General features: G+C 30.7%; 1 protein-coding gene across 1 annotated transcript in view; it reads right to left on the bottom strand.

Moving 5' to 3' along the window:
* The window catches only part of LOC139496227 (uncharacterized), a 49652-nt gene extending 36721 nt beyond the window's left edge, over nt 1-12931 (bottom strand). The window contains exon 1 of the mRNA XM_071284706.1: nt 12662-12931. The gene's annotated coding sequence lies outside the window, so the exon portion shown is untranslated. The remainder of the gene's footprint in view (nt 1-12661) is intronic.
* Between the last annotated feature and the right edge of the window lie 218 nt (nt 12932-13149).

Raw genomic sequence — 13149 nt, 5'->3', positions numbered from 1 at the left:
TTACTTGGAAGTATGTGGGCTACATCCTTTGAAAGTCAAGCTGCCGACACATTTGCAATAAATAAAAATTTGCCTCCCGCAGGCGTCTGTATATTTTATGCGTTAGTTTAAACCTGATCAAACAAATTCACTCTACCAAATACTTTTATCAGGTGCACGTTTCAACCTATTAAAAAATAAACACTAATGACATAAGTTAGCAACTTCACACCTACAAATTAATTTTCATGATTAAAAGAAAAAAAAAGTACCAACCAAAAAGCAATAAAATGCTTAGCCGAACGCAGCCTGATACGGCTGCATATGTAGATTTAGCATACACAACAAAATAATGTCTGTTGAAATCAAACATATTTTAATTTTGGACCCTTCAAATTTTAATATTGACTAATTTGAAACAGGTATCATCATAGCCCGAACACTTCTATTCAGTAGCAGTCTCTAACTTCACATCTCCTTAATTTTATATGATAGTCTTGGAAAGATGTTGAAAATATGTACATTTAATTTTTTTTTAGCTGATCTCATGTGAAATTGGTACTTTTTTGGTCACTATTTATGTGTTTCGTCTAAATATGAATTGTAACACTTTATAGTGACTCAACAGGTTACATAAATACTTCTGAAGAAACATAAAGAGAAGACAACTTGGACTAGCACCAGCCATGCCAGACAATGTATGAATAAAAACTCAGATCAGAATAGCATGGATGATATGTTAGTTAAATATCATTGTGAGTAGTAAGGAAAGCTAACAATAATTCTGCAGATAATGCAATTTTATCATGTTTTTCGTACATTTTCGTACATTTTCACACAATCAGTGAATCATTCAAAAAGGCTAAACTAATTTTTAAGTGTTTCATTCACCAAATAACTCTTGCGTTTCTGGTAAAAACGTCATATACAATTGTGTAAACCAGAAACAAGTCATATGCAATTGTATGAATTAAAGGTAAAGAAGATCCTTTTGCGGTGCACTTGCGCATGTCAATTGGGAACTGACCCAATATATATTTTTAATCATAACCAGTCCATTGATACTGATGTCGACATTATCAAGGAGTACATGTACACATCAAAGGAAAAATGCAAAAATTACTGATAAAATAATTTACACACCCTGTTTCGTATGAATCTCCTGTCGTATCAGTATTTGTTGCATCTTTATATAGATGAGAAATAATCAATGTACAAACGGTAAATGTTTGGAGAAAACCCCCAAAAGTTATGAAAAAACAACCCAAAAATGTTGATTTTGGCCCTGATATCTAAACTGTTGGTACCATAACCCCCAAAATCAATTCTAACCTTCTTTTTGTGTATTGAACCTTATGCAAGTTTTGGTCCAATTTCATAGTAATCCATTCACTTAAACTAAAGTTATTGTCCAGAAACCAAATGTGTCTTCTGAAAACCACGACGACATGATAGCATTACTCGAAAGCAAGTTTTTGACATACACGTATTCCCATTTCCATTCTCAATTTTATTTTGCCGTTAAATAAAAACTTGAAAAGTAAGCTAATAAAACAAAATGCAAGAAATGACATAAAACTGACTCTTAATTAGTACATGACATTGATGTAGAAACCCAAAATCGGAAGATGATCAGGAATACATTTATACTGACGACCAGTGTTATCCTCTTAAATTTTAAATAGCATCCTAGCAAATAGCAACATCTTTAGATTATCAACTATAACAATCTTATTTATGGTTCCTTAGGCTTAGATGAAAATGATCAAAACATTATTCTAAATAGGCTCACTGTAAATTCAAACTCTTCTTCTAACAACCAGAATGATCCTTTTCATGATCATATATAATTAAGAGCTGCAGGAAACTGGGATTACAATACGAACATCCAGATAATCAAGAAAGTACAAATAATTCAACAAACAGAAAGCGTTGTTTGCAATACAAAATAAAAAAAACAAACAAACAATAAAAACAGCCACAACTTTATAATATTGATGAAGAAAATATTCCAAATCCACCACCTTGTCATGAAAATCAACAAAAAAAAAAATGATTTAATAAAGTTATCATGGATTGTATAACAGTTTTCATAGTTTTGAAATTAAACAAATGTCTTATTGTTTTAAATTTTGTAAAATTTGCAAAGAAAGAAAAATGGATATGAAAATGACACAAGATAAAGTATGTTAGCATTGTTATTTATAAAAATCCCCAATAAATTCATTTTCTGCAGAAAACAATAAGGAAGCAACCAGTCAGCTGGAAGGGGGGAGGTAGTTTTTTTTTAATCGAGTCAGATTTGTTTCACCAAAGCGCTTCAACGCTATCAATCAAAATTATTTGGTCAAAATTTAACACCAGACGGTATCGTGAAGATCTGGATTTTTTTCGTCCTCTAGATCTGCTTGAACAGATTTGTTTCCATCAATTTGGGAATCAGAATATTTTTTATGAGAAAAATATCATGCCCCTCCTGCCTTTTGAAGTTCAATGATCGTTCACTAACCATTTCCCATCTGAACTTATTATTTCATTTTAGACAAAAACTATATGTTAAGGTAGGTCATTGGTCCTGGACATGCATGTTATATTTGCCACTGAACGTTAAGCAACCAACAATAAATCAATATAAGACATAGTCATGGCAATAAAGGTAGCGCATTCCTTATATTGATTATTAAAAACAGATTGTTTTGAAATCAATTGAAGGTCTTTCCACTGCTAACGATTTATTTTGATGAGACAATGTTAGAATTCAGTTTAAAATGTTATTTCAAGTGTCAAATGGAAGCTCATTACTTGCTGATTCCCAATATATATAGTTTCTTTACGATTTGTTTTAAATAAGGGAGGTCATTTGCTACATCCGGTCAGGAAAATGTCACTTCCGGTATAATTTCAAAAATATACTGATCTATAAATTTTTACTTGAAATCAATAAAAAAAAATCGACTTCTGGTTCACATAGGAAACTTCCGGTGTGATTTTTCAAGTTCATATGGCTTGTAACTTTTTGCATTAAGTCCTATGGCTTTATGGTGCCTACATATGAATTAATAGGAACAGTCAAAATCTAAAACATTAAATTTACCTATGACTTTGACGTCAATTAGAAGGTCATATCGTGGAGATAACTCTCACAAGAATAATAATTCGGGTAAACAGAGTCAGTTTAAAAAGTGTATAACCTATTCGATATCATATACAAAAAATCTAAGCAAAATATTGTGAAACAATGATACTGCGCCAGAAAAAAAAATTAGGCAAAAGAAAAACAAATTGATAATCAGAACAAATTCAAAAGGTTTTTCAACGAAAAAGTAAAAAGACCTAATAATAATCAGAATGAACAAGTGGAAATACGAAATTTCAAATAACAATGGCATTAGGCATTGTGAGGCAAACATTCATGCATACAAATTTATATTGTTTTATTGAATAATTGGGGGAAGAATTTACCACATAATCTGAACATAGGCAAACATTGTATAACTGATGTTGTGAGACATTTTCACAATCAATAATTTCATAAATCCATTTCAATACAATAAATGTAGTCTCATCTTTAACTATCCTGTAACTTTATGTTAAAGGCTGTAGAACTAAAAAAAGTCAGGTTTATAACAAACCATTACTTTGGGACATCGACATCAAGTTAGTTTATAGTATAATAGCAAAGAATTTGCACAGTGTTCTACAAAAAACAAGAACAAATGGTTTTTGCCACTTTATAAGCGCCTTTTGAAAACTAATTCCAATCAGTGTTAATCTGAACCAAGTTGAAGGCGTTTTCGAAAGTACGCCACGGTAAATAGCATTAACTTCAAACTGTTTTTAAAACACAACATACATACACAAGGCGTACATTCATTTTTGATCGAAAAGGGAACTTTATATAATAACACTTTCAAAATCTTTTGTCATTCTGATGTCGACTTAAAGAGTGGAATATCGAATTTTAAAACTAAATATCTCGAATATTCTCGAATTATTTAACAATTAAAAAACGTCTGACTAAAATCGTTGTCTAATCTTTTAGAACGTTTTCCTATTGTTAATTCTACATGCATGTACGGTTTGGTTGTGGTGAACAATGCATTATTGATCTGATATTTGACAATTTAATTTATAAAACCGCCCAACATCTGTCCAAAATCGTGCAATAATCATTTCGAACGTATCCCTATTGTTTTTTTGGACAGGGTCTATGATTTTGTTGTTTATTACAGTGCATTATTCAAAATCCACTATAGATTTAAGTTATGTTAATGTATAGATAGCCTTAACTTGCATGACTTTTAAAAGATTGGGTAACAAAAAACTATTACACACAGTAATTGTACATTCCTTCATGTTGATCAGGATCATCTACCCTTCTTCGTGTTCTTCGTTAAGAATTCGTAACACTCCATTTTGAATTCAAAGTGTGAGGAGAAACTTTATTTAGGTTTTTGTAGGGTCGTAACTTTTAAAATATGCTCAGATAAAGATCTGCGATGATTAAAAAACAATTCAACTTATAAATGAAAAATGATCATAATTTCATGTTAAAAAGAAATGGCATTCTGTCACGGTTAAAGTTGTATGCTGTCATAAGTTGAAAGAAAAAAAAATCGTCACCATTTTTCAAATACATCTAAATATCAAATTGTTAATCTTGGTTAATTCTACTAATATTTTAAAGGTTGACAGTCTAAATATTTCATTACAAGAAAAAAAATTGACAGTCTAAATATTTCATTACAAGAAAAAAAATTCAATCAGGAAAGCATAATAATTGGTGATTGAAATCATCATTTATTTATCAGCGAAAGTGTGACTGGAATTTGCTGTTTTGATAGTACGGTAAAATACGTTGAATATAACGTACCCTTTGTTGTGCTACGCTAGTTTGACACACCTGTTTTTGGCGATATTTTCATATTATTGCATCAACTTATTCTGCTAAAATATTATATATTGGTGAATACATTTGATTTTGGTAATTGAAAGAGAAATATATGGTATATTAAAAACACCTTTAATTATAAAATCAAATATTGTAAATACTATAAATATGTATACAACATCCTCACATAGTAAATGAGAAATTAGTATTTTGAATTTGAAAATAACTGACAACTTGAGCCAAATGATACCGGCAGGTGAGTTGGAAGTACAAAATGTTCAAAGTTTCCTTCACAAAATAACTTATGAGTACATACATTTAACACCATGCCATTCAGCATTGTTTGTATAGTTAAGTTGTTTTTTTAATAAACCAAAACAACCCTCGTGCTTCTACGAATCCAATCAAACAATATGTTGACAGGTGTTTGTGTGTGTGTGACCACTTAACATATCCACTGTTTTAAAACCAAATGCAATCATTTCAATATAGAGAAAAGAAAATGTTTGTTGATTGTATATTCCGTAAGATAAACCCATCATAGATACCAGTTACATTTTGACGCAAGACGGGTGTTCTGTCTCGCTCGAATAAAAATCGAATTAAAAAGTCAAGGAAGTTGAAGCTAGACTGTAGCGATAAACCCTCAAATGTGTCAAGTGCTAATAAACTATACCAATCAATGGGGAAACTAATATATTTAAAGTAATAGACGAAAAACAATTATGGCAGACAACAACCAACACCAACCATTGAATATACAAGCTCCCGACATGGGACAGGCACAGACTAATGTAGCGGGTTAATCATTTGTATTAGCGCTCAGTGTCAATCTTACTTTGGACAGTGAAATATATTCATGTAATAGGAACAAACATTAAACAGTTTGAAAGAAATGTACAAGTACCCGGCCACGTCCACTTGTATTTCTATCCATCTGATGAGCCTTTTTCAACTGATTTTTATAATTCGTTCATATGTTGTACTGTTATACCATTGTGCCAGGTAAGAGGAAGGGTTGGGATCCCGCTAACATGTTTAACCCCGCAACATTCTGTATGTATGTGCCTGTCCCAGGTCAGGAGCCTGTAATTCAGTGGTTGTCATTTGTTTAAGTGTTACATATTTGGTTTTCGTTCATTTTTTGTACATAAATTAGGCCGTTAGTTTTCTCGTTTTAATTGTTTTACATTGTCATCTCGGGGCATTTTGTAGCTGACTATGCGGTATAGGCTTGGCTCATTGTTGAAGGCCGTACGGTGACCTATAGTTGCTAATTTCTGTGTCATTTTGGTCTCTTGTAGATAGTTGTCTCATTGGCAATCGTACCATTTCTTCTTTTTTTATATTTACTCAGGAAATCGGCAACAAGTGCATAAAACACAACATGTATCGATATGAGAGTAGAGTAGTCTATGTGGCAATTTCAAACTTACCAATCATATCAGGGCTTCTATATTCCTTGAATAATTATTAGGACCAACTACTGTTTTAAATCTAAAAGAATCGTAACCATCCATTTTGAATAAATCATGTAACAATATGTGGGTTTTTGAAGGTTCCTATTTTTAAACATAAGGTCAGATAAAAATCTGCGATTTAAAAGCCAATATAAAAAGTAACGACATTCTATCATGCTCAACATTGTATGCAGTCATAGGTTGAATTAAAATGTATTGACTTTGAAATTTAACACACTAATCGTTAGATTCACATTGAACACATGTTGTGGTAATTTGTCTCGTGTTACGTAATCGTTTTTGGATATTTTAAACCTTAGAGGCTATCCATTGTCCGTTTCACATATTTCATTATAAAAACAAGTTAATCATAAATCCATGAATACTTTGGAAAGAAGTCTGCATTACTAACGTATAAAATTGTCAAATAGTATAATACTATGAAGAACTCAAAAGTACATTTTCATATTAGGTGTCCTCATGGGTGACTGAGATATAGAGATATGGTTACCATTTCCTCTGACCGGTCGTTAGACCCTCGGCAAAGTGTGGCGTCCATTTGGTTGTGCCGGATGTATCAAGTTCGCAGCCACGTTCGGTCAAAATGGGGACGTTAAATCCAATTCCCCGTGAAGAGAAAGCGCCACGATCTCTGCACGTTAGGAAATCTTGAAACAATATTTTGAGGGGTCCGTAGGTGGCGTTTCTTTTTTGACAAAAACCATCTGAAAAGTGACGTTTTTTGGCATATTTGATAGATGTTTCATATTTAAGCTTAAATCGGAGCGTTTTTAATGACTAAATCAGTTAAAACCTTTCACATAAACTAATTGAAATAGACACTTAAGTGTTAAAAATTTGTCCAAAATCTTTCGTAAGATGAACCTGAAATTTGAGGCCAAAATCGACCCTTACCGGACCTACTCCTTTGTCAAAGTTTATCTTTTTTTTCTCAAAAGAGCAGTAAGTTTGGATAAAACAGGAAAAGTGTCATATTTTATGTTTCTATGTATCTGTTCTTGTTCACTAAAAAGATCCGTTTTGTTTGGATAAAACAGGAATAGGTTCATATCATTAATTTGTCAGATGCAGTCACACTTTCAAGCTAATTTTACAGGTATGAATTTGGTATGAAATCTTAGTAAAGTTAAGTTCGTGTAGTTTTCTGTCAACTAATAGATACCTCATCACTACTTGTGTATGACCATATGAATCACTGTACAACATGTATATATAAAACTGAAGATGAGTTTCATTTTATATGTGAATGCCATTTCTATCAAGACGAGAGAGAAAAGTTTCATGATGACATTGTTAATATTATACCATGTTTTTGTAATTTAGATAATTTTGATAAATTTAAATATTTAATGAACTGTTCGGAGACTGATGTTCTTACCAGATTTCTTACATATATAGACAAATGTATTTTAATTAGACATTCCTCAGTGTGAATAATTGCATAATATTGAAGTGGGAGTTTTGTCTATAGCTTTTTATAAGTGTCACAATTGTTGTCTGTTATGTTTTATTTTTTGTTTTGTCTTGTATATCGAGGGTTTAATGCATCAACCACTTAACTAAAAATTTTGTAGTTTTGAGATTTATTAATTTTTTAAACACAAAAGTATTAAATAATATTCCCTAAATTTTTTAGATCAATTGGTCATAAAACAAATTTTTAATTGACATGTTCATCAATCTATTATAAGTTTGATAACGAAATTATGCCAACATGAACGACTTATCTCGTATTACTATAAGAATGAACGATTTATTCTTAAAATTAAATAGCTTGCACCAAGCGCCTCAACAAAATATCTAACTATAAGGTGTGTTGCATTCCTATTAACAAACAATGTTTGAAAATGCATATGCCTCAACACTGTAACAAGTACTACCTTCATATTGCAATTGACATTTTGATTTATTTATTTCAAAACCTAAAACCATTTCCCCCACAACATCAGATAATGTGTTGCAGCTGTTAAAGAAATGTGAATATCAGCAGGTTATCAAACAAGCAAGGTCAATTAAGTGTTACTGGCATGACCTCATATTAGATAATATAAACATCAACTGAGATTAAACCAAGTAATTGTTTTGATTGATGATGGGTTTTGACATGGAATTTTGATACTAGTATTCAGCAAAAAAGCTGCAAATTAGAAAAAAGGTTTGTATATTTTGTTTAAAAATAATGCATATTGAAATAAATAATTAATTTTTAATTCAATTATACTTAACTTTTACATTTTAATTTACGTTTTTAAAATTGATATTATAACATAACATAATTATTTACGGTACAATTTATTTTTATTAAACCTGTTTCCTAAGAGAAAAATGTTTAAAAAGATAATAAATTAAATATGTTTGTATCTTTCTAAATTTCATTAGTAACGATAAGCGCATGTTTTTTTGTTTTAGCAGTCGCATCTATATTATTTGAGACAAGAGAAAAAAGAAAAAAGAAAAAAAAAATGTATGCCTACAGGTATTATTTGGTAAGTTTATACGGAAAAAGTAGTATATTGAAAAATGAATCAATGTTTTAATGTAACATACAAATTAAGTATCTTAAATATATGTTTTTAAAATGCAAAAAATAAATCGTAACATATGACTTTTTTTTTTTTAAAGATAAATAGACTGCATAAGTATGTAAGAAAATATATATCTATTTACTGTTTTTCAGCATTTCGAATACAAAACACTTGTACACGCTTATCTCATATATACAAAAATTATGTAACATTTAATCTAATAATACTAGATTATGTTTTTAGGAAAAATGTTTGAATGAAAATATCTGCATTACATTTCGTATCTGTTGTAGATATAAAAAAAATATGGCAGACATACAGTGGTCCTCAGATGATAACTTGGAGGACATTTTGATACGGAATCAACTATCCAACAGGCTGATGTCACTGTAAACACTGATACGGAATCAACTATCCAACAGGCTGATGTCACTGTAAACCCTGATACGGAATCAACTATCCAACAGGCTGATGTCACTGTAAACACTGACACGAAATCAACTATCCAACAGGCTGATGTCACTGTAAACACTGATACGGAATCAACTATCCAACAGGCTGATGTCACTGTAAACACTGATACGGAATCAACTATCCAACAGGCTGATGTCACTGTAAACACTGATACGGAATCAACTATCCAACAGGCTGATGTCACTGAGAGTTATAGAAAAGACGAGAAAAGGTTGTCCCGTGAATGTAATGGAGATACCTAAGATATTTACAGCTAAACAGACAGTATCTACTGCTAAAAAGAAAGATTTACTGAATCTTTGTAAAACTGGTGTTATTCCAAGAGAGTACCACAGCCTCTACAAAGGATTACAATCTGACAACAAAACACCAAATATACTCCCAGATCCGGATTTTGAGGAGGATGAAATTGACTCCGAAAAAGAATAATGATTAAAGACCGGAAACTGCATCAGTTGTCTTCAAAACAGATACAATCTAACAATCTTGGTGTATCAGATATATTAATACAACTTAAGGGAATATTAGGAAGAAGACTAATTGCGACATTTATAACATTAACTGATATAGTGAATTATGCATTTCATTTTCCATTCACGTAACCTTAGGAAACTCATTGAGTGTTGCTGTGTTATATTTTATTGTAATCAAGTACATGGAATTATTTTAGTCTAATTGCCACTTATGTTGAATTAAGGAAACATAGAAAGTTTTTAATTTAGTCTATAGGGAAAGTTTAAATAAGTCTTTATTCCTCCATTATTATTACAATTTTGAAATTAATATATTTTGTTTTATTAACAACATCCAATCTTTTTCTATTGGAACTTTTGTCTTTTCTTCTTTAAGATTCAGTGAAAACTACTTCACACAATACATTAATAAATTCAATTCCTTTATGTGTATATAATTTCATCATGTGTTTTAGAAAATAATAGTATTTATTATAAATATAATAAGGATTCATTACCATAAATTCTTTAAAATAATGCAACCTTTTAAAACAAACAAAAAAAAATGATTGGAAAATAATTCGTCAAAAAAAATTTTTTTGTTCGTGAATAATTATATATTTTTTTTAATTCACTTTCCGTGATTACTTTGTGTATAGTTTTCCCTGTAATTACATCATCTTATATATTGTTTTCTTTCACTTAACAATGTTTAATTATACCAAGTGTTATTTTGAATTTATTCACAGTATATAATTCAAAACAAATAAAAAATAATTAGTTATATTAATTCGTTTTTCAAATTCAACAATCTCTTATCGCTTGCAAATGCAATGATGCTTACCAAACAGCATTTAGAATATGATATACCACACAGGCTTAAATCTGTTATCACTAGTAATGACCTTGTGACACAAACATCTGTATTACTTTTTAATCATTATGGAATGCATATATCCGTTAAACGTTTCAAGTGCAATTATATCTTTTATCTGACAACCAATTAGCATCAAATTATAAAAGGATAGTAACTATGTCTATTTTTGCAATCTATGTTAATTTGATACATTTCTGTAGTAAAATAGAATTTACATTTACAGTCAAACTTTTTATGTCGGTTTCTGAAAAGTCACAACTTTCTAGATACGAGATTGTTGCATTTACCCATCGATATGTTTTTTAAACGTGTTCATGTGTTTCAGCGATGATCCTTTCGTACTGAATTTTATACATGTTATACTGAATAAAATTGAAATTAGTTACACCGTGTATCATCAGTACACCGGATATAGGTACTAACCAAGCGGGCATGATCGATTTTGACCTTACAAGGTAACGAAGATCTTTGTTTTGCTTTATCAATATTCAATGTACATTTCTCAAAATTTTAAATTCCTGCTCCCAAATAATTTTTGCATCGATTTTTTCCTATTCATAAAACAACTTTGATATTCAAATAAGAACAATTGACTTGTTCATGCGCAAATAGTTGTGAAAGTCAACACCCACTTTCAATTCGATACAGTTGTTGAGACATTTACATGTTTTATCTGAAAGAAACCTAATACAGGGAAACAGTAATAGTTACCAATCATAAATACTGTGATTACTCATTCCTTGAAACTGTTTGGGTAATAAACGAGTATATAAATAAAGTTTTTGAGTACGGTGTACCACAACTTAACTATGCACCGTACATAAGAATTTATGTGGTCATCTAAACACCGTACACAACGCTTCTTTAGGGATAAAATATCGAATAATAACATATTAATTGCAGCATTTCCAAACTGTCAAATCCCTCTTAAACTTGAAAATAAAAAAGTTTCATATGTGCGAAACGCTTACAAAATTTGTGTAAAATTCCAAATGAATATTATTCACATAAAATTAATTATATTGATATATGTCATACGTTACATCTAAATTCGTTATCAAAAGATATTTCGGCATGGTTGATAAACGCAAGAAGCTAGGTTCAACTTTGAACCTGTCTGTGTTTACATTTTCTTCAAATTGCAATGAATTCCGATCTTTCGTGATACGTCATATCAAATCTTACATTTACATGTATATCGAGGTATTAAAAGTGAATTTAACTATAGGAATATTTTTATTACCTTGAATTTTTTGTGCTGTAATAATTCACTATGGTTAATTGATAAAGCATCTATTTAGACGTTATTATATAACAATGTATAAACCACTTCAAAATTGATCAGATCATTGTGTATTAATTTGTTATGGTCACACATCAGCACATGTTTCTTATCTGCCGTTTTGTTTCATTAACAAATCCTAGGAATACATGCTGTAAGTGACATCTATTCTGACCCAGAGAAAAGAATTTGTTTGTTTTAAATGTGTTGCAAGGTCAGGGATGCCATGTGTTGTAAATCTTTGACTTTTAATTATATCAACACATAAAACACGTAAAAGAACTAGTATATTGCGATCACTTATGTGAACTTCAATAATTGATTACTTTTATTTGCCAGATGAATAAATTCTTTAATTCTATCCAAAGTTCAATGATATATTATGACTCCACTCTCCCAATATCTGCAATAATATAATTATTTACCATACGCTTTTCAACGCTTTAAATTACCAAATCGTTGTTCATAAATACACATACTCCCCCTTTTTCAAGTCTTTACATAATAAGTTGCCTCAACCAATAAATGTACACATATATCTTGAGGTCAACCTTGTTGTTCCTCCGAGATTCAATAACATTGTCACTTTGTGTGCATGTGTGTATTTTATCTTTTGGAATATAACAACTACGTGTATAACTATACATTAATTATATCTGATCTGCTTAAAAATCAAACAATAAATGAAAAATATACTTACTTTGCACTGCTGAGTGTAGTGTACGCGCTCAAGGCACCTTGGAATAAACATACGACTTTATGGTTACATGGTTTAATATAAACTAACTAGCATCTACAGCAATACACATGATTTTATAACAAGCATTAAAGATCATTAAGGAGAAATACATATCGTGGGAATCTAAGATAAAGTCATAACTCATGTCACTGCATCCGGTGATGCATACAGTTATAGTACCGACAGCTGATTAACGTAAACAAATTTGAACTGATAAATATCAACAATGTAAATACTACATATCTTTTCTTTATATTAAACCATGTAACCATAAAGTCGTTTGTTTATTCCAAGGTGCCTTGAGCGCGTACACTACACTGAGAGCAACTGTAAACTTGATGTGGTCGAGGATGTGGTAATCAAATTGGCGCAAATAAATTCGAAATGTTTGCCTCATACGCATGCGCCAATCAGAAAAAGATATCCGTTTCGAGTAATTGTCATATTTT

Source organism: Mytilus edulis, chromosome 11, assembly GCF_963676685.1.
Source record: "Mytilus edulis chromosome 11, xbMytEdul2.2, whole genome shotgun sequence".
NCBI classification, from domain to species: domain Eukaryota; kingdom Metazoa; phylum Mollusca; class Bivalvia; order Mytilida; family Mytilidae; genus Mytilus; species Mytilus edulis.
The sequence above is the reverse complement of the archived record's forward strand: the minus strand, read 5'-3'. Positions and strand labels throughout refer to the sequence as shown.